We start from the raw sequence: 23,007 nt of genomic DNA, 5'->3' as shown, positions 1-23,007 counted from the left end.
GTAGAAAACCAGGAATGCATAGTGTTCCTCAGTCTTGTCTCTCAGCATAAACCTATAAGGCAGTCTCTCAAAGATTAACCTTTGAACATACCCTTGGTCTTAATACATTTCATAGGTTGACAGATGAGTTTTCCTTCTGCAGTGTCTTATAGTGCAATGAAGGCTAATGTAATCATTGTGCAATTAGCATTAAATTAGTTATAGGATAAAATGAAACAAATTTGTTTTTTTGGAAATGGGGATGTTCATACCAAGGCCAAACTTGAGGGAAAGAAAGTCAGAACAATTATATTCAAAAAGCAATTTGCTTTGCAAAAGGAAGTTGGAAAATTATAGCCCATCATACCTAATTACTGCGCACATTTGTGTTTGAATGCATACTTTCCCTCCAAGTAACTGTCTCCAAGTTCCTTCTCTTTCACCTCTTAGCAGCCAGAATCAACTGCTGATGGTGAAACAGTCATTGGAGCAACATGATATTGTCCATTTCCTGACATGGTTGTACTGATAGGTTAAGAGTTGCAGAGAACCCTGTTTCAAGAAATGTAAGGGGCATGTGATTATGAATAATAAGATGGAAGAGAACATAGATATTCCCATGAAAGGTGAATGCGCTGGAGATATTTCTCCCTCAAACTTCAAGGATTTAAAGAATCTATGTAGATACTATCTTTCCAATAAATGAAACTTAATTCCACCCTTTCTTCCTGAGGGAATATTAGGTTTAGTAAGTTGCTTCAAAAAAACAAAAAGGAAAGAAAAACAGTAACTTCACAATGAAGAAACATGACAGGCATCACTTTACACAAGTCATAAGCCAAATGATGAATGAATGAATGACATCATTGGTGATCACTGATGTCATCTGGTTATCACATACTCTTGATATGTGTTGGGAAGGATCTTTCACCTCGGCAGACCTATTACCGCAGTCTGGTAATAAGAAAGGAAGGAAGGGAGGAAGGGAGGAAGGAAGGAAGGAAAAAAGAAAGGAAACAGACACAGTCAGATTAGAATCCATTTTATACACCATGTCATTTCACTATTCCTCGATACTGTCAAAGTCATAGGGAAAAAAATGAGTTACCAACTGTCAGAGACAAGAGGAAACTGAAGAGACATGACAGCTGAATGCAATGGGATGCACTGGATTGGATATTGGGAAAGAGCAAGGACAGCAATGAAAATGCTGATGAAACCCGAGAAAGTCTAGAGTTTAGTTATCAATAATGTGTCAATACCAATGGTTTAGTTTTTTTGTTTGTTTGTTTTTAGCAGTGCTGGGGACAGAACTCAGGGCCTCACGCATACCAGGCAAACAAACGTCCTACTACTAAGCTACAGCATCACTCCAGTTTCTTAATTTGACAAATGTACCGTACTATTATAAGATGGTAATGGAGAAACAGGGTGATGGGTATGCAGGGACTTCCTGTGCCCTTTGCAACATTTTTTTGTCAACCTAAAATTAAAAAGTTTATTAAAGGGGGCTGGGGCTATGGCTCAGCGGCAGAGCACTCGCTTCGCATGTGTGAGGCCCTGGGTTCGATCCTCATCACCACATAAAAATAAGTAAATAAAATAAAGGTATTGTGTCCAACTACAACTAAAAAATAAATATATTTTAAAAAAAGTTTATTAAAAAATTTTGAAGGGCTTTTTGTTTTCTTTGCAAATTTCTTTCCCATTTTCTTCATGGAGTTGCTCCATGCCGCTGATATTGAACCATCAAATGGTTTTAAGGAAATCAGTTAATGCTCTTCACAAAGACTATCTATACTCCTAATTATAGGAATCAAACTCCAGACTTATGAATATATTTCTCAAGAGTAAATGGTTAAAGTGGTAACTCATCATCAAATTCTTGACAGTTGACCATGGAGAATCTGAAAATCAGAAGAGGTCATAATCCTTAACCTAATTATGTATAAAGCTACTCATAAGAGTCTCTATAATGGCAGGACACAATTATAATTTCTCTTGGTAGATGGGCATAAAACTGATTGATGTTAAAAATAGTAGACTTTATTTTGTGAAGGAATTAATGAAATGGCATTAGAACTAATTTTGCCAAATGTTCTGCAAAGTATCATCTCTGACTGATCCAAGACTCTCTGCTTTTGCTTATCTGGCTAACTGTGCCCTGATGAGAGAGGACTTCAGTTTTCAGTCATGGTGAATGTGTGTTTCATTTGCATGATTGCTTGACTTCCTCCTAGGGGATGCGAGTAGAAACTTACCACAAAGCCAGGAATAATTCTTAGGGTTTCAGTCCTCCACCCTGAAATTGGGATAGCCCTGGCTCACCAAAAGAGCTATTGCCACTCTTTGGGAAGAACCTCCCACTTCCTCACTGTCCATGTCTATCAACTGTGTTTGCATAATGAAGCTTTCATGATTGGATTTTCACTTCCTCTCATACCTCTTCCTGAATGCTCACCAAACCATTGTCATACACTTAGTTCAGTTTGGATTTGGTTGTGATAACTTGTCAATATTCTTTTTTGCATCCTTTTGGGCTTGTTTTGTAGATATACTAAGAATTCCTGTATGGATGGTATCCTTAAAGTTCCTGTCATGTATGACTTACTGTATTAATGAGTATCAAACAGTTTCAATCCACAGATGGGTAAAAATACAGATAAATGGACATTCTGTCAAGTAATCACAACTCTCCATTATTGTACTTTTTGGTGAATTTCTTTTCCCTAGCAAATTTCTTTTCAACCTAGGAAAAGAGATGCATTGGATTTCTGAGTGCTGGTGTCAGAGTCATGTCTCTCAGATTCATTGAAAGTATCAAAATTAAAAGCAACTTTTATCATCATGACACTTACTTGGTAATTCAACATAAAGTTGAATTCCAAAAAGGAAAAACGAAACAAATTTGTACTCTTTAAGTGAGGAGAATTTACCTAAGTGCCTAGTGAGTATCTCCTTAGTTCTTGGGATTCAACCCTGACAATTAGATGAGAGAGTTGTCTGATGTCCTCTTTATGGGTTACATGATCCCACACAGCTGCAGATGCTTTTCTGGACTATTAAAATTGTGACTTAACTGGCTGATTGCCAAACATTCGGGGCTGGTTGCTGAATCTTTTAATAGACCATGTTCCTCCCAGTGTCCTGTTATAACCTTTGACCCTTAAAGCCTTGATTCATAGTAGAACTATCACCTCATCCTTTGAATCTCTTTTCTCCCCTATTATAATCCCACTTATTAATCACTTGGCTTAATTTTATTATAATCCAACCTGCTGATACTGAATTTCTGAAATCTTCCCTTAATTTTATTGTATTTTTTTTGGAAGGGGTTGTGTGAGTGGTGAGATCTATAGAAGAGACAACATACCATTGTCTTGTGTTCAGGGCTATCTTCACATAAAAAGAGTTTTCTCTTACTTTCTCTCTCTGCTGCATGGAATCTAGACTGAATGCTTGAAGAACCTGGTGTGAAATTACCTATAACCAAGAGAAATTCACTTCAGGGAAGCACAGTGTCCCTGGAAGAGTTCTGGGGTGACATCTATGGATCTTTATTGCTCCAGGATGAGACGTTTACATTTTCAAAGAAGTTTCCAGCATATTCATAAATAGATGGTTAATTTATATAAAATTTTTGGTAAGGGATCAGACTTCTCTAGGAGAATATTTAACAAAACACCCTCATCCATACATATTGTCCAATCATGATTGAATTTTGAATATCTTTATTCACTAAAGGGGTCAACATGATCTTATAATAGACATGCAAATAAAAATGTGTTTAATACTTTGGTCTTTGGATGATCTGGAAATTAAGTTATAGTATCTGGAAAGATACTATATCTGGAAAGATGAATTGAATGCTTAATTTATTTCCCAGTATTCTTTCTGTTTAGGTGTTTCACTGTGATTATAATTAATATAACAATTATTGCAAAAAATATCACTGCAGCTGGCCACAGAGTACTCAGATTCTCAGATATATTTGGTAGGAGACATTTTGCTTTGAAGATGAGAATTGTTAGGATGGAAATCACAGTTTAAGTTCCTCAGAGGTGTTTGGAGTGGGCCAGCTTGTGCAAGAAGTTCATGATTTGGCTTGAAACATGATGTGTCTCATGAGAAGAGGAAATCATGCTACACAGAAAGGATGGGCAATCTCTTCTCATAGAAACTTAAAGATGAGTACTGATAAGTATTTTTCCTGAGATACTCTCTAATAATTTGGCCTTCAAACAGGGAATAACTCTGGGATGTCTGATCTTGGCATATATAACCTTAGCTATTTTGACTGTTTTTATGAAGAAACTTACTCAGAAATAGTGGGGCTTTGTGTTTTCATCCTTGGTCATATGATATGGGGTGTGCTCACTCCTTCTTGTTACAGTCAGAAGTTTTAGCACATGTAATATTTTGCTTAGTAATGAGGTTGGACATTTTGGTCCTCCAAAAGGTGTGATCAATACCAGAGGCAATCTTCCATGAACAAGGTATTTCCTCATTTGGGAAATAACTTGGAAAATGGTTGTACATGGAAGGATGGCAGATCTAGCATCTCCTGATTTTACTTATTTTGATCTGTAGTTTGATAAATGTAGACATAATTAAAGGTGATCCTGAGTGGCAAGGGGGCAATGGCATCTGCCAGAAGGAGGCTGAACAGGGTATGTGTGTGGGGGGGAAGGAGTGGGAGATCATACCCCTTGTGAAACTCTAGATGAAGATGAGAAAACTATTATGGCAGAGCCAAGCTAGCTATCAACCAAGCCAATTTCTTCTTTTAACACAGTAGCTGGGCAACATATTCTGTTCTCTCTTATAGTTATGAATGCACAAGTGACAATTTTGGTAAATAAAATGAGCTTAAAAATATATGCTACTTCTTAGCCTGACCCAGAAAACCTCCTTTGAGAGATCCTATGAATTTTCTTTTCTGTTCACTTGGTGCAGATGAACATGTTGACCTTAGAGGGCATGTGGGAAAAGAAGAGCCACCAACAGAAGGAACCTGGCTTCCTGAATCACCACTTGTAGAAGTCATACCAACCAACCAAGCAAAAATATCTCTTTTCGACTCTGTGGTTAAGAAGTATTCTATTTGTGTGATTGGGCCATTCATACCTTTTTAAATGCTTATTTATTATACCAGATAGCAGTATCTTAACCCCCTACTCCTTTCTAACTTTCTTATCTATTTAATAATTAATCTTAATGGCAAAATTTTTGAATTCTGGAGTCATTTACAACCCTTATGTTTTGGTTATATAACTGACTATCTGAGTAGCTTGGTGAAAGGTGCATGCCCAGAACAGAGAAGCAATCTCTGAGATACAGTTAACCCTCCTGGTGTGGTACTCCATGTCTCCACCAAGCCAACTCACGATGTTCAAGTCTTAGTAATGAAGGCCAGAAGTTTCTGTATCAGTTATGCTAATTTGTCCACATTCCCTTTCCTTCTCTTTCTTCTTATTCTTTTTTTTACCAAAAGAGGTAATTTATTAGAACTGGGAAAGCAATTTATATTCATGCAGCAGAATAAAGGGAACCAAGGCAAATGATAAGTATATCTACTAATTTTATTATACCCCAAACATTATTCCCCCCAAAATATTATTTGAGTAAACATTTCCTAGACTGAAATACCAGTGAAAACTGGCATCTTCTAATTTAATTACAATTGTATCCATAGTCCTGGATATGGAATAGCAATCCAATAAATATCGACAGCAGTGCTTTCATTAAATAAGACAATCATGAGTGAATCAGAGAGGATATTGGCAATAAAATGAAGGAAATCTTCATATTTACCTTCTAGAATATGATGGATGATTTCCGACAATATAACAGAACCAATTACTTCAGAGGGAAAATGAATTGATAGTCATTCAAAAATAGATTTGATGTTTCATGCTAGACCAAAGCCCACATCTCAATTTAATTCCTGATTGTTGATTTATTTTCAGGTAGTTGAATAGATGGTAGAAACATCTATAGAATTAAATATGCTAAATTCAGCTAGGTTGTCATTTAACCCTGTGTGTGTGTGTATTTGTGTGTGTGTGTGTGTGTGTGTGTGTGTGTGTGTGTGTGTGTGAATCTGATGATTATATGTCTGATTCAGAAATCTAGTCTTGGCTTTGAGTGAAAGCAAATAGAAGACATTTTTTCTGAGTTATCTAGGAGCAATAATTTGTGGGAGGATCCATGATGCTGAAGGCCCCCAAATACCTCTCTACCCTGGCTTTCATGGATCTTTGAGACAAGGAGACTTTTATTCCTTTGATTTATGTCATCATCTTTATCAGCTACACTGGGAGGGCTACCATACCACACAGGCATCAGTTATTAATGCATTAGTATAGTGATTCTCAACTAGGGCCAAGTTTGCATTTTGCAATATTTATAGATAGATTTTCATTGTCGCAGCTGGGGTTGGGAGTGTATGATACTGATGCCATCATTCTCCAGTGGGTAGAGAATAGAAATACTGGCACACATCCTACAATGTAAGTGATACCTCCCCCTCCCCTAGTTCAGCAAGTAATTATTAGTTCCAAATATCAATAGTGCTTAGGTTGAGAAAATCTGCATTAGTGAAAATGAATTCATCAAGAGATCCTTTATCTAATATAAGATAATAGTAATTTTGTGGGTTATTCTCTGTGTCCTCTACTCTGTACCATTGGTCTACCAGCCTGTTTTGGTGTCAATACCATTACCATGCTTTTTTTCTTTTTTCTTTTTTTTCTTTTTTTTTTTTTTTTTTACTATTGCTCTGTAGTATAGTTTAAGTTTTAGTATAGTGATGCCACCTACTTCACTCTTCCTGCTAAGGATTGCTTTAGCTATTCTTGGTCTCTTATTTTTCCAGATGAATTTCATGACTGCTTTTTCTAATTCTATGAGAAATGTCATTGGGATTTTGATTGAAATTGCATTAAATCTGTATAGTGCTTTTGGTAGTATGGCCATTTTGGTAATATTAATTCTGCCTATTTAAGAGCAAGGTAGACTTTTCCATCTGCTAAGGTCTTCTTTGATTTCTTTATTTATGGTTCTGTAATTTTATTATATAGATCTTTCACCTCTTTTATTAAGTTGATTCCCAAGCATTTTATTTTTTTTTGAGACTATTGTAAATGGGATAGTTTTCTTCATTTCCCTTTCTGAGGATTTATCAACTGATATACAGAAATGCATTTGATTTATGGGTATTGATTTTATATTCTTCTACATTGCTGAATGCATTAACTAGTTCTAGAAATTTTCTGGTGGAACTGTTTAGGTCTTCTAGGTATAGAATCACATCATCAGAGTTTAGTGCCAATTTGAGTTCTTCTTTTCCTATGTGTATCCCTTTAATTTCTTTTGTCTGTCTAATTACTCTGGCCAGTATTTCAAGAGCTAAGTTAAATAGAAGTAGCAAAAGAGGGCATCCCTATCTTGTTGCAGTTTCTAGAGGGAATGCCTTCAATTTTTCTTCAATTAGAATGATGTTGACCTGGGGCTTAGCATAGGTAGCTGTTATGATGTTGAGATATGTTCGTGTTTTCCCTAATTTTTCTAGTATTTTGAACATGAAGCGGTGCTGTATTTTTTCAAATGCTTTTTCTTCATCTATTGTGATAATCATATGATTCTTATCTTTAAGTCTATTGATGTGATGAATTACATTTATTGATTTCTGTATGTTGAGCCAACCTTGCATCCCTAGGATGAATCTCACTTGACTGTGGTGCATTATCTTTTTGATATGCTTTTGTATTTGATTTACAATTATCTTATATTGGACAAAGGTAAAAACAAGCATTGGAGAAAAGAGAGCCTCTTCAATACATGGTGCTGGGAAAACTGGAAATCCATATGAAACAAAATGAAATTAAACCCCTATCTCTCACCATGCACAAAACTCAACTCAAAGTGGATCAAAGACCTAGGATCAGTATCACCCACTCCCAACCCCAGCTTTTTCTTAAGTAGGCCTTAATCTTTATCATGTGGGATTAGGCCCCAACTTCCTTAATAAGACTCCTATAGCACAAGAATTAAAATCAAGAATCAATAAATGGGATGGATTCAAACTAAAAGGTTTCTTCTCAGAAAAAAAAAACAATCTGTGAGATCTGTGAGATGAATAGAGAGCCTACATCTTGGGAGCAAATCTTTATCCCTCACATATTAGATAGAGCATTAATCTCTAGAGTATATAAATAACTCAAAAAGCTAAGCACCAAAAAACAAAAACAAAAAAAACCCAAACCAAATAACCCAGTCAATAAATGGGCCAAGGACCTGAACAGACACTTCTCAGAAGATGATATACAATCAGTCATCAAATATATGAAAAAATGTTCATCATCACTAGCAATCAGAGAAATGCAAATCAAAACTAACTCCAAGATTTCATCTCACTCCAGTCAGAATGGCAGCTATTATGAATACAAACAACAATAAATGTTGGTGAGGATGTGGGGAAAAAGGTACACTCATACATTTCTGGTGAGACTGCAAATATGTGCAGCCAATATGGAAAGCAGTATGGAGATTCCTTGGAAATCTGGGAGTGGAACCACCATTTGACCCAGCTATTCCTCTCCTAGGTCTATACCAAAGGACTTAAAAATAGCCTACTACAGGGACACAGCCACATTAATGTTTTTAGCAGCACAATTCACAATAGCTAAACTGTGGAACCAACCTAGATGCCCTTCAGTAGATGAATGGATTTTTAAAAATGTGGCATATATACACAATGGAACATTACTCACCAATAAAAGAGAATAAAATCATGGCATTTGCAGTAAATGGACGGAGTTAGAGAAGATAATGCTAAGTGAAGTTAGACAATCCCAAAAACCCAAATGCCAAATGTTTTCTTTGATATAAGGAGGCTGATTCATAGTGGGTTTGTGAGGGGGAGTAAGGGAGCATTAGATGAACTCTAGATAGGGCAGAGGGGTGGGAAGGGAAGAGAGGGGGCATGGGGTTAGAAATTAAGTGGAATGTGATGAACATTATTATCCAAAGTACATGTATGAAGACATGAATTGGTGTGAATATACTTTTTCATATACAACCAGAGATATGAAAAATATGCTCTATATGTGTAATAAAAATTGTAATTCATTCCGCTGTCATATATAAATAAAAAATTAATAAAAAACAAAAAGCAGAACAAAAAGAGATCCTTTAGAAGAAATAGTAGAGTGGACATGTTGAGAGAGCATGGGCAGGTAAAACAGAAAGGGATACACAGATAGAAACTTGTGAAGTTGGAGGATGAATTCTGGCATATCTTCATACCCTGGCTGTTGGCTAGCATACATGAACTGAAAGGAAAAGAATTAATCCTTCCTGGGAAATTTGCAAAATATAAAGCTGTACTTTTAAATGTCATGGTGCTGTCTTAAATTAACAGTGGTCAGCAGAGATTAGGGCAGTGGCTGGGGAGAGAAGGAAGGGACTGGATTGTGGAATTGAAATCAGGACTGGTTTCTTTTACATGCCTCTCACTCTGTCTTTTCTGGAAGCTGGGCCATACCTTTCAAAGAGCTTCATGTCCTACCTTAGGGTTCATCTGTCCTCAACCACTTTCTCTCTTGTTCCTTGTTTTTGGAGTCGCATACTTAGCACCCATTGCTGGTCCACACCACCAGGAATAGAAAACTGGCCTTATAATATGAGGATCTTCTGTTGACATCATAGAATGTCACTGGTTGTCATTCACTGGGTCACAGAACTTAAAGGAGCCTGAGAAATCATCTGTTCTTATTGCCATAGCTGAAGCACAAAGAGAAGGAAGTGGATTCTAGAGAAGGTAAATTTATCTGAGGTCAAAATAGAAAATGGAAAAATTAAGATTAGAGCCAGGTTTACTGCCTTGCAGTCTGATGCTTTTCTGTACTCTCTATCATGTGGTCTCTGGCAAATTTCAATAACTGAGAAAAAGTATAGTCTTTTTGAGCTTTTGTAGTTTGAATGCTTGTTTTGTGTGTGTGTGTGTGTGTGTGTGTGTGTGTGTGTGCGCGCGCGTGTGTGTGCGCACTGTTTTTATTTTATTATCATGCATCCAAAATTCAGTTTTGAGAAATCAAATTTCAATGCTTTTTATTGATCTTCTGTTGGGGTAGGTTTTCTGTTTAATCATTATGGTGTAAGAAATCATTCCAATCTCAGTGGCTTAAAAGAAAAAACAATTTATTTTTCTCACTATGGTTCAGGCATTTGGAAATGACACAGCATGGCTGTTCTTGTTTAGTGTCTTTGTGTGGTTGCTGTCAGAAGTTGCTATCTGAAGTCTCCACTGGTCTGCAGAGGCAACTGACCCCAGTTCAGTTAATAGTTTAATTGGCCATCTTCAGGAATATCAAATGGGTTCTTTCATATGTCCTGGGCTTCATTACAGCATGGCTTCTGTGAGGTAGTCAATTTTTTTTTTTTTATGTGAAGACTCAGGGCCAAGGCTGGTATTCCAGTGGCTTGGTGCCTATTTCTTTCTTATTCCTTTCCTTTTCTTTTTTGGTGCCTATTTCTTAACCCTCAAACTGTACCTTCAAATCACATTATTTTTTTTTATGACCTAGCCTTGAAAGTTAAGCAGTATTATTTCTGTTATAGTCTATTTGATAACAAGAGTTACTGAATTGGTCAGGATTCAAGGGTACAAGGCATAAACCCTGTTTCTTGGTAGAAGAAATGCCAAAGCATTTGTGGACATGTTTTAAAATGACTATAGTTTAAATTCTACATCCAAGATGTTTTGTGAAAGAAATATTAATTTGATTATTTTAGAATGTCCTTTTAAAATTTTTTTTCCTGGTTTCAAAACTCTATTTGTAAAATATGAAGAAAAGTTACTCTTATCCATGAGCAAATTATTCAACTTTTCTTGGTCTCAATTTCTTGATCAGTACAATAGGAATAATCATAGCGAAATTTCGAGATGATGATTTTGTTTTGAGGACTAAACCGTAAACGATGTCGAAAACAGAATAGACTCTCAATTGGCAGTAATTATAATATTGTTGACTATATGGGATGCCAATTCATATCCTGATGTCTATTTCTTTTTTAAATTTATATATTTTTATTGGTACATTATAATTATACATAATAGTGGGATTTGTTGTTACATTTTTGTACATGCACACAATATAACAATATAATTTGGTCATTTTCATTCCTAATACCTCCCCTTTCCTTTCCCTCTTCCCTCCCCCAAGTCCCCTTCCTCTGTTCTACTGTTCTAATGCCTATTTTTTAACCCTCAAATTGTACAGTGTACCTCTGAAAAACAGCTTTTCAGATTGGGTTAAGGAAGGCTATTTCCTACTGGTTTCAAGAGTATGAAGAGGCAGAGTGCCCGTAAGAAAAGTGGAGGTCCTAAAGTGAGACTTTTTACTGGGACACCTGTGTCATAAGTCTGCTTTAGCCCATTTTGATAATGAACTGAGGTGCGGACTTGGGAAAGGGCATCTTCTCAGTGTTTTTGGAAGGAAGGTACCTGAGACGTGGTTGGTTCAGTGGCCTTGCAGAGGCCTGGGTGCTTGCTCTGTGTGTTTCAGAGGTGGTGGACCCAGAGAGGATCCATGCAGTGAGTGGCAGTTGCTGGTTGAAGCAAGAAGGTGGCAACTCACCTCCTCAGTGTTGATGCTGGGCCTTGGGTGGTAGGCACCAGCAGTGTTATTTACTTGCCGTGTTTAGAATCCATTCAGAAAAGCTGAAAACTGTTTGACACTTCTTTTTAGTCATCCTTAATTCTAACCTGCAGGTTTTGTGCTGTAATTTGTCCACTGTGCTTTGGAGCGACATCACAGCCTTCCTAGCATACAGACAGGGCCTGCTTTCCAATGAGTATCATTTAAAAGAAATCAGAGAGCCTTTCAGGGATACGATGCTGTTGATTACTGTCATTATTAATACTATGACTGGAAGACTTTACCAGTTACTGAATGACAACAAGTGTGCTGGGTGTTGTTGATAAAGCACAGGATTCCAAATTGTTTCTGCCAGAGGATGCGACCTCACCTTCTTTGTGTTTGTTTGTTTTCCTCCTCTCCTTAAGACTATTCTGCTAAATTGGAAACATCATGGTCTGGGTGGAAAACTGATCCAGGAAGATGAATCTCTAATGATTGTCAGGCCTATTTTTAGCATATTCACCTCTTGTCTGGAATGGATGTGGCATATATATATATATATATATATATATATATATATAACCAATATTTTATTAAAGATTTATTCTGACCTAGGCAGCCAGATTAAACATTTTTATTTCTGTTAGGGTATTTATAATCCAATTGTATGCATGAATTCCGTAAAATTATTAGTCCAATATTGTGAGTGAGGAAACTGTGACTTATGAAAACCAGGCTTCAGTCTGAGTTAAAAGTGCATCCTGGATGATGGCAGAAATGAGCAAGGCAGCGAGTCCAGATCTCCTCACAAAGCAGAAAGGAGGCAGCGAAAGAAAAGCAGAATTGAGAGGTGGGTGACAATAAATGCTCTAACTAGATATTACGAAGGCTGAGACCTGGAGAGATTGGAAGGTAGGTTACCAAACTGGGAAATAAACTCACAGTGACCTGACCCCTGGGTAAGGGCAACAGAGAAAGGAAGGTGGGTTGGGAAGTACGGAAAATCTCTAAAGCTCACCCACTTAAACACATTTGGAAAGAGACAAAATTTAAAATGTTTTTACAGTAACAGAAGGGTCCTCAAAACAGCAAACAGCTTAAAACCAAATTGTGAAAAGAAAACTGAACTGAGGGTCCACAGCCATCTTATGTTACCCTCGGCCAACCAGTCATCTCCTTCAATGAGCATGGGTGTTCCCACGCCCAGACAACTGCAAACTAAACAACAGGGAAGTCCCCTAAGTGTGGGACCTCTTAAGAATACAGCCAGAAAGAAGTTCTAGAAGACCACGACTAGCTGAAAATCACTGTAACCCGCTGTCTCTCCCCGTCACCACAATCAAGGGGAATGAGCTGGTGGGGATCTGTGCTGGGAACTACCCCTAACCCTGTTCAACCTCTGTAATCCAGGCAAGGGCAAAAAGCTCTGCACAGCATCTGCTTTCTGGACTCAGTTAGAGACAGCTGTGAAGGAGCTTTGGCCCTGAACAGAGGAAAACAGATTCACCAAGTCCTGAACACTGCCATTTAGGGAAAGGCACTGTGGGAAGCTTAGGAACAGTACCTGGGATTGCAGGGCCCTACCAGAAAGAAGCTGCTTGAATGTTTAGTGACTTGGAGACCCAGAGGAAAATGACCAGAGTCTGTGCAGCAGGAAGGGGCTGATGGGGCACACCCTAACCTGTGAGCACAAGAGGCAAGTGAAAGGGCATTGTTTAGATACTTGTGGGACCTTGCATCTGACTTGGTGAAGAGAGGGAATCAATGCCCTCCATTCACAACCTGGAGTAGTGGAAACTAGAGTTCAGGTGAACTACCTTAGACCCTTTATTAAATGACCTCAGAGAGTGGCGCTGGCTGGGGAATATTTCTAGGTTGCGGAACACCTGTGGAAAACCCACAACCAGAGTTCTTGCATTCACAGACAGCCACCAGGATATTCACTTCCATGAAAAGAGGAGCACGTACACAGTGACCCATAGAAATCACAGGGACACTCCAGAGGCTGCATTCTCAAAGACTGGACAAAATAGAAACAACTAAGCCACAATACTGCATCCTCTGAGCAGTCAGCAGCAGGTGCCTGAGCTGATAAACCAGAAGCTATTGGTGGGAGGTTCATGCAAAGAGGCTCTTGTGCCCTTGAAACTCTGGAGAGATCCACAAAGACTGATGGACAACTGCTAATGTCCAGATCCCAGTGAAATCTAAGCCAAGATTCAACAAGAATTTTCTTTGCCTTGACATGGTTTGCTATAAACAACTCTAATGTCAAATTCAATCATATAAGTGATTTTTTGACTTGCACAATAATTGTTAACTCAATAGCCAACATTGAACTTTCAACTCATTTGAATGTGTTTCATCTAATGGTTTAAAAAATTAATTGAAACCAATCTTTCTTTATGTTCCTGGCTCTGGTTTATACATGTTTCTCTTAACCCTTCCTCTTGCTTTATCTACTACTATTTCAAATACCAACCACAGATATATTTCTTCTTTATACCTTGGTGTAAATTATTCTTTTATATCTTCTTCTCTCTCTCTTATCTTTTTCTGTTTTTCTCCCTCCTTTCTGCCCAATCTTTCTTTTTCCCTCACATAAGATTATAGTAAGTTTACTAAATTTAACAACTAATATCTTGACCTATTCCAGAAAATTATTATAGGTGTATGCCTGAATTTGAGGAAGTTTGGAGAACAATTGCAACAACAAGTTTTTGTTTCTTACAAGGTTGACTAATATGGGGCTTGGCTCTGAAGTGATTATAGTAAATAGGGCTGAGTGGCATAACTTAAAGTGGTGTGGATATTGGGATCAGCAAAGGTCACATATTGACATAAAATATCATCATCTGGATATTCACTCAACCTGGAGCTCTTGAGAGAAAGAAGCTCACAAAGTAGTCCTTTGTTAAAAGAAGAATTGAGTACTATATTTATAGATGCATAGACATACAAACAATATTAAAAAAAAAGAAAATATACCATTCCAAACAGCTCATAATGCTTCAATAACAGAGTTCTTTGACACCACAGTGGAGGAAATGTCAGAGAAGGAATTTAGAAAGTTAATAGTTAAAATGTTCTATGAGCTAAAAGAAGATACAAGGAGTGATACCAGAAAAAAATTACAGAAAGTAAAGGTCACTATTTTCAATAGAGATTCTGAAAAAGAACCAAATGGAAAGTCTTGAAATGAAAGAATCAATAAACCAAATTAAAAATTCAATGGGAAGCTGGGTGCAGTGGTGCACACCTGTAATTCCTGTGGCTTGGGAGGCTGAGGAGACAGGAGAATTGTGAGTTCATAGGCAGCTTCAGCAACTTAGTGAGGCCCTAAGCAACTGTCACCCCATCTCTAAGTAAAACATAAAAAGGGCTGGGAATGTGGTTCAGTGGTTAAGCATTCCTGGGTTTAATTTTTGATACAAAAAAAAATTAGTGAAAAAATCACCAACATATTAGACCACTTTTTTTTCCAGGCCTTAAAGACAAATTATAAAATCTTTAAAATAAAGTCAATTATAAAGAAAATATCAATAAATCATGAGCCAAATATGTAAGAAATCTGGGATAACATTGAAAGGCCAAATTTAAGATTCATTGAAATTGATGAAGCCTCTGAAACACAAACTAATAAAACACATAATCTTTTCAATGAAATAATATCAAAAAGTTAAGAATGAGATAGAAGTTTAAGTATAATAGGCATACAGGACTCCAAGTATAAAATCTGAATAGATCCACTCCAAGACACATTATTATGTGAAAATGCTTAACATATAGAATAAGGATAAAAATTTAAAAGCTTGTTACATTTTAAGGTAAAACAATCTCGATTTCTATGGATTTCTCAACCCAGACCTAACAGCTAGGAGGTCTTGAAATTATATTTACAAATCCCTGAATGAAAATAAATGCCAACCAAGAATACTCTACCCAGTGAAACTGAGCTTCAGAATTGAAGACACAATAAAAATCTTCCATCATAAACAAAATCTAAAATAATTATAACTAGAAAACTTGCACTACAAAACATACTAAATAAAATATTTCATTAAGAAGAAATGAAAAACAAAAATGAAAACCAGCATAAGAAAGAATTACACTTGAAGAATTGTCAATTAAAGAAGAATCCAGTCCAATTTAAACATTAGAAATAAATCAAAGTGGCAGGAAATAAAAATATTTTCTCAATAATAACATTGAATGTAAATGATATAAACTCTTCAATCAAAAGACATAGGTTGGAATATTGTATTAAAAAATAAACCCAACAATAGGCTGTCTACAAGAGACTTATCCCATAGACAGATATCCACAAACTGAAGGTGAAAGTATGGGGCGGAAAAAAAAAAAAAACCCATACCATTCACTGGACTTGTAAACAACCAGAGGTTTCTATTTTCATATCAGATAATATGAACTTCAAACCAAGATTAATCAAGAGACCAAGAAGTTCACTTCATACTGCTTAAGGAAACCACATATCAGCAAGATATAATGATTGTAAATATTTATGCCCCAAACAACAGAGTGTCTACATACATCAAACCAACCCTTCTCAACATTAAGAATCAGATATACCACACTGCAATAATACTGGGTGACATTAACATGCCTCTCTCATGTCTGGATAGATGATCCACACAAAAACTAAGTGAAGCTAATACAGAACTAAAAAATCAATTAATAAAATGGACCTAAGAGACATCTATAGAATGTGTCATCATTCATCAATGATTGAATTCACTTTCTTCTGAGCAGTACATGGAACATTTTCTAATATAGATCATATTTTATGTCACAAAGCAAATCTTAGCAAATACAAAAAATATAGATAATACCTTGTATCCTATCAGATCATAATGGAATGAAATTAGAAATCAACCATAAGATAAAAAACAGAACTACTGTAGCACCTGGATATTAAATAATACACGTTTGAATGATGATGGATAGCAGAAGAAATCAGGGGAGAAATAAGAAAATTGTAGAAGTAAATGAGAATAGTGATACAACATATCAAAATCTCTTGAACAGTATGAGGGCATTTCTAAGAGGAAAAATTCACAGCATTGAGCTCATACATTAAAAAAATAGGAAGATGTCAAATAAATAATCTGACATTAAATCTCAAGACCCCAGAGAAAGAAGAACAAACCAACACCCAAATCAGTAGATAGCAAATAATTAAAATTAGAATCAAAATTAATAAAATAGAAATTTAAAAAGAAAACAATACAAAAGATCAATGAAAAAATAATTGTTTTTTAAAAGGATAAACAAAATTGATAAACCCTTAGCCAAATTAATCAAAAGAAAGAGGAAAAACTCAAATTATAAAAATCCAAGGTGAAAAGGGAATATCACCATAGACACTCCTCAAATCCAGAGGATTATCAGAAACTATATTGAAAAGTTATACTCCAATAAGCTAGAAAATCTTGAAGACACCAACCAATTCCTAGAGACATATGAACTACACAAATTGAAACAGGAGGATATAGAAAACTTAAACAGATGAATTTCAAATGATAAAATTGAAGCACCATCAAAAAGCCTTACAACAATGAAAAGCCCAGGACCAGATGGATTCTCAGCCCAGTTCTATCAGACCTTTAAAGAAGAACTAATACAAATTCTCCTCTATTTATTCCATGAAATAGAAAAGGAGGGAACATGGCCAAACTCATTCTATGAAGTTAGCTACACCCTGACACCAAAACCAGTCAAAGACACATCAAGGAAAGAAAATTTCTGACCAAATCCTTGATGAACATAAATGCAAAAATTCTTAATAAAATTTGTATGTGGCAAACCACATACAAAAATGTATTACAAAGATAGTATACTATGATCAAGTGGGTTTCATTTCAGGGGTTCAACATAAGGAAACCAATAAATGTAATTCATCATATTAATAGACTTAAAGACAAGAATCACATGATTATCTTAATAGATACAGAAACAGCACTTGAAAAGAGCAGCACCCATTCATATTTAAAACACTAGAAAAACTAGGGATAGAAGGAATTTAGATTCACATTGTAAAGGCTATCTAAGACAAACTCAAGTCCAATAATATTTTCAATGGAGAAAAACTGAAAGTATTTCCTTTAAAAACAAGAACAAGAGCAGGGTGCCCACTTTCACCATTCTATTCAACATAGTCCTTGAAACTCTAGCCAGAGCAATCTAGCAAGAGAAGAAAATTGAAGGGATACAAATAGGAAATGAAGAGCTCAAAACTATTTCTGCTTGCCAATAACATGATCCTATGTTTATAAGACCCAGAAAACTTCACAAGAAGACTTCTGGAGCTCATAAATGAATTCAGCAACATAGTAGAATACAAGATCAATACCCATAAATAAATCACATTCCTATACTCCACTGATGCACCTGCTGAAAAAGAAATTATGAAAAATATCCCATTCACAATAGCTTTAAAAAAACACACAAACTTTGGGAATCAATCTAACAAAAAGGTGAATGACCTCTACAATGAAAACTATAGAGCACTAAAGAAAGAAATTAAAGATCTTCAAGATGGAAAAATCTCCCATGTTCTTGGAAAGGCAGAATTAATTTTATAAAAATGGCCATACTACCAAAAGTTCTATACAGGTTCAATGTAATTCCCATCAATCTCAGTGACACTCTTCATAGAACTAGAAAAATCAGTAATAAAATTCATTTGCAAAAATAAGAGACCCAGAATAGCTAAAGCATTCATTGGTGAGAAAAGTGAAGCAGGAGGTATCACAATACCAGACCTTAAATTATACTACAGAGCGGTAGTAACAAAGCAGTATGGTACTGGCACCAAAATAGGCATGAAGACCAATGGAAAGTAATAAAAGACACAGGTAAGCCTACATAAATTCAATTATCTGAAAGGGGTCAAAAACATAAGTTGGGAAAAAATAGCTTTTTAACAAATTGTGCTGAAAACTGGAAATCCATATGCGGTAGAATGAAATTTAACCCCTCTCTTTCACTCTACAAAAAAGTCAATTCAAAGTGGATGAAAGATCTAGGAATTAGACCAGAAACTCTGCAACTGCTAGAAGAAAATATAAGCTCAACACTCAAAATATAAGCTCAACACTCCAACATGTCAGCTCAGAGACTGATTTCCTTAACAAGACTCCTAAAGTGCAAAAAGTAAAATTTAAAAATCAGTAAATGGAATGGCATCCCATTATAAAGCTTCTTCACAGCAAAGGAAACAAAAGTGTGAAGAGAGAGCCAACAGAATTAGGAGAAAACATGCTCCTCCAATAGGGCATTAATATCCAGGATATATAAAGAACTCATAAACAACACCAAAACAAAGCAAAACAACCCAATCAATAAATATGCAAAGGAACTAAATGGACACCTCTTAAAAGAATAAATATAAAGGGTTAACTAATTTATGAAAAAATGTTCAACATCTTCAGCAATTACAGAACTGCAAATTAAAGCTACATTGAGATTTCATGTCTCTCTAATTAGAATGGCAATTTTTAAGAATACAAGTAGCCACAAATGTTGGCGAGGATGTGGGGGAAAAAGGTACACTCATATTTTTGGTAGGAATGCAAATTAGTGCAGTTACTCTGGAAAGCAGCATGGAGATTCCTGAATAACTAGGAATGAAACTATTATATGACCAAGCTATTTCACTTCACAGTATATATCCATAGGATTTAAAATCAGCATACAGCAGTGATGCAGCCATATCAATGTTTATAGCAGCACAATTCACAATGGTCAAGCTATAAAGCCAACCTAGGTACCCTTCAACAGATGAATGTATAAAGAATATGTGGTATATATATATACACAATGGAATATTATTACTCAGCCAAAAAGAAGAATCACAACATAATATTCACTGGTAAATGGATGGTAAACTGGAGACTATCATGCTAAGTGAAATAAGCCAATCCCAAAATATCAAAGTTTGAATATTTTTTTCTAAAATGTGAAAGCTAATCCAATGTAATGGAGGGGAGGAATTAAAAAAAACAAAATAGATGAAAGATAAGTGGAGTAGACAAAGGTGAATGAAGGGAAGTGAGGCGGAATGGGATAGAGAAAGACAGGGGAATAAATCTGACCTACGTTTCCTGTGTACATACATGAATATACCATAATGAGTCTCACCATAATGTATATCCAGAACACAATACTTCAAACAAACAAACAAACAACTACAAGTAAGTAGCAGGTACATCAGTAGAGTAGAGGGAAGGGAACAGAGGGAGGAAAGATAGGAGGGAAAGGGAAAGTACTGGGCACTGAATTAGAACAAAATAGATTCCATGCCTTTATAATTATGTCAAAATAAATCCTATTGTTATGTATGACTAAAAAAACCAATAAAATATTAAAAGTGTATCCTTTGTACCTTCACAAGACTGAGGTCCTAATGAGAATAAGATATATTCCATGCATGTATAATTTTATCAGAATGGACTACCCTGTCATGTATAACTAAAAAGAATCAGTTTTTAAGAAGCACATCTTTTTAACCACTTTCTTTCTCTCCCTCCCTTTGCTGTCTTCCTCCTTCCCTCTTCCCTGTCCCCCAGCCCCAGTTTAGCCTCACTGACCTTCTTTAAGTCCTTTAATCTTGCCATGCTTCCACCAGTCTCAGGACTTTGTACACTTCCCTCCTGTTGCCATGAGCATCCTTCCCCTCTCATCTTCTGCTAGCTTATGTTTGCTTATTCTTCAGCTCTTAGTTTGTGCCTCCTCAGGAGAACCATTTTATAATTCATTTCAAATAACTCCATTTTATGTTTGTGTGGCACAATAAACCTGGGCACTTACCCACTCCCTTGCAATTTTACATATAGTTGGGTGACTATGAATAATATCTGTACATAATATCTTCCTCCCCTCCCACCTGGAAGTTCCATGGGGACAGAGACTGTGTATGTTTCTGTAACTCATGGTGGTCCCAGCACAGTGTCTGGCATATAGTAAGTGCTCACTAGATATCTGCTAAATAAAAGCTGGACCACATTCTATCTTTACTCTAAACATGCTGGACCATGAATATTCTTTTCAGCTAGGAAGAGGGTTGTGGATATCCTTAAGGATTGATTATTTGATACCCAAGATACGATGGGGACATTTGTCCAATTTCAGAGCCAGACAACAATGAGGAAGGATCCTAAGGAGATTATTCATTTGCCAGATGCCACCTAAGACATTTCAGGCAGAAAACATTATCTATCATTTATTATATATATTATATATCATTTTGTTATAAAGTCACATTACCCATCAACCAGTTTCTGTAATTATGGCAAGCTTATTTTTGTCCCTACAATTTCCACCCCAACCCCACAATATTAAAACAAATGCCATTTCATTTTATTCTTAGGTATTAAAACGCCTTGTCTCATGAACTCATTTCAACCTTGACAGAAATTTTTTTCCTTCTACCTAAGCTAAATTTCTAATCATGTGGTTACTGCCTGTTTCCCCTTGTATAAAGACAGAGAATGGGTGGTCACCGTTTTTGGTATTAGAACCATTTCTAGTAATTGAAGTTTGTGATTAGTGCTCCCTTCAGTCATTCATTACTAACTCCCAATTTAATAATGTCTTTTATTTAACCAATGGACCATCTCTAGTGAGTGTTCAAACTGCATGACCAGGAGAACAAATTTATTTTTGTCAGTATGGTTTTCTTGGGCTATGAACTGTGTCTTGGGCTCTTGGCTTAGGAGTTCCAATGAGGTTCTGTCTTATTCTTTAGAGATGAGAATTAGAAATTCATGGGCTTGTTCTTTCAATATGTGGGAACAGAGTAGCAGAGTACAAGCATTCTATTTCTGTGATATCGGTAGTGCTGCTCAAAGTGGGATGGAAATAAAGGACCTTTGTCCAGTCCAAGACAATTGGGTAAAATTGGGATTAAATACGTTAAGAAAATTGAGGGGAAGGGCACAGGATGCTTCTTTTCCCTCTACTTTAAGGTTACATGATGTTAGTGGTCCCTAATTATCCCCACGGTGCCTGGCACGGAGTAAGCATTCCTTATTTGCTTGATAAGTTTCTAGACTGATAAAAAGATTAAGCTGGGAACTTTGTAAAACGTGCATCACAGGTTCTCACTGGGACATATTTTAAGATAAATCTTAGCACCAAGAAGAATAGGATAGCAAGGCTCTGGCAGACTGCATTTATGTTTCAATTTTGTCTCATCTCATCCCATTCCATTCTTTCCTGAATGCCTATTCTGTGCATGGCCCCATGCGAGATTCTGGGGATATCAGGAGGACTGAGTCAAAATTCTTGCTTTATGGAAAGAGCTCATGGTCTAAAAGGAGTATGGGAAATTGAAAATGGCTGCAAATGGTTTTTCAACTTCCCCAATTGAGGGGAGGAGTCTAGTTCCCCTTCACTTATATCTGAAATGGCATCAGTGACTTAATTGACCTATATAATACAGCAGGAATGACATTTAGTCTTTTGAGGAAAAGTCAAACAAAGTCTTGCAACTTCTTCCCAGTTCTCTTAGAACTAGGGCAAAGTCAGCTGCCACATAAGAAGCTCAAGGACCTTAAGACTGTTCTGCTGAAAGACACATGCGGGCACACTGGTCAACAGACCAAGATGAGCCCAGCCCTCCATCCACCCTTACCACCGCACAAGACGTGAACTTTCAGACAGTGCATCTGCAGGTGAGTGCCACCTTAAGACCTCTGTTGACACCATGGAAAATGGAATAGTCTCTCCTATAAGCTCTGTGAATTCCCTAACCACAAAATCAAGAGATAAAATTAAAAGTCTGTTGTTTTAAGCCATTGCATTTTAGGGTAGTTTGTTGCCTCATAATAGACAACCAGAACAGGGAGGTAGAAAAACATAACAAGAGGACCTAGTAAGCATTCTAGTGAAAAAGTGTGTATTATTTTTGGAAATAAACATACAGAACACAATTCTGTTCTTGGAGAGGACAACACATTGTCCCACTTGAGGGCATACCCATCATGTCATAATCTTTGTGAATGACATCCCCTGGAGTTGGGCAGTACCCAATGTGTGCAGACTTATGTGGCAATTGTGGGTGATGGGTGCCTGGCAGGCATGTTAGCTGGGAAGTTTTATTTAGAGGGAACTGGAACTGGGAATTGAAATGTACTTTGAAAAGGAAGGAGAAATTACACTCAAACTGTAGCATCAGGAAGAGCAAAATCTCAGAGGCACGGGTATTCATGGTGTGCTTGGGCACAGTCACTGGTCCTGTGTAGCTGGCGTGTTCAGTACCAGGGTAGGAGGAGAGGCTGGAGATGAGCCTCCCAGGCAGAGTGATACGAAGGGTCTTATTTTCATAACATGATGAAGAGTCAGGAGGAAGAAGGCGACAGGG

At 36.6% G+C, this 23,007-nt stretch overlaps 1 protein-coding gene across 3 annotated transcripts in view; it reads left to right on the top strand.

Annotated features, from left to right (window-relative positions):
• Window positions 1-23,007, top strand: part of Agbl1 (AGBL carboxypeptidase 1) — an 809,509-nt gene that overhangs the window by 38,722 nt on the left and 747,780 nt on the right. The window contains exon 1 of one of the 3 annotated variants that reach the window (XM_077800297.1): window positions 22,255-22,318. The exons of the other annotated variants lie outside the window; for them this stretch is intronic. The gene's annotated coding sequence lies outside the window, so the exon portion shown is untranslated. Of the gene's footprint in view, window positions 1-22,254; window positions 22,319-23,007 lie in introns of those variants that run through there. 3 annotated transcript variants of the gene reach the window in all.

The sequence above is a fragment of the Urocitellus parryii genome, chromosome 6 (assembly GCF_045843805.1).
Source record: "Urocitellus parryii isolate mUroPar1 chromosome 6, mUroPar1.hap1, whole genome shotgun sequence".
Taxonomy (NCBI): domain Eukaryota; kingdom Metazoa; phylum Chordata; class Mammalia; order Rodentia; family Sciuridae; genus Urocitellus; species Urocitellus parryii.
This window is presented reverse-complemented; position numbering and strand designations above follow the sequence as displayed.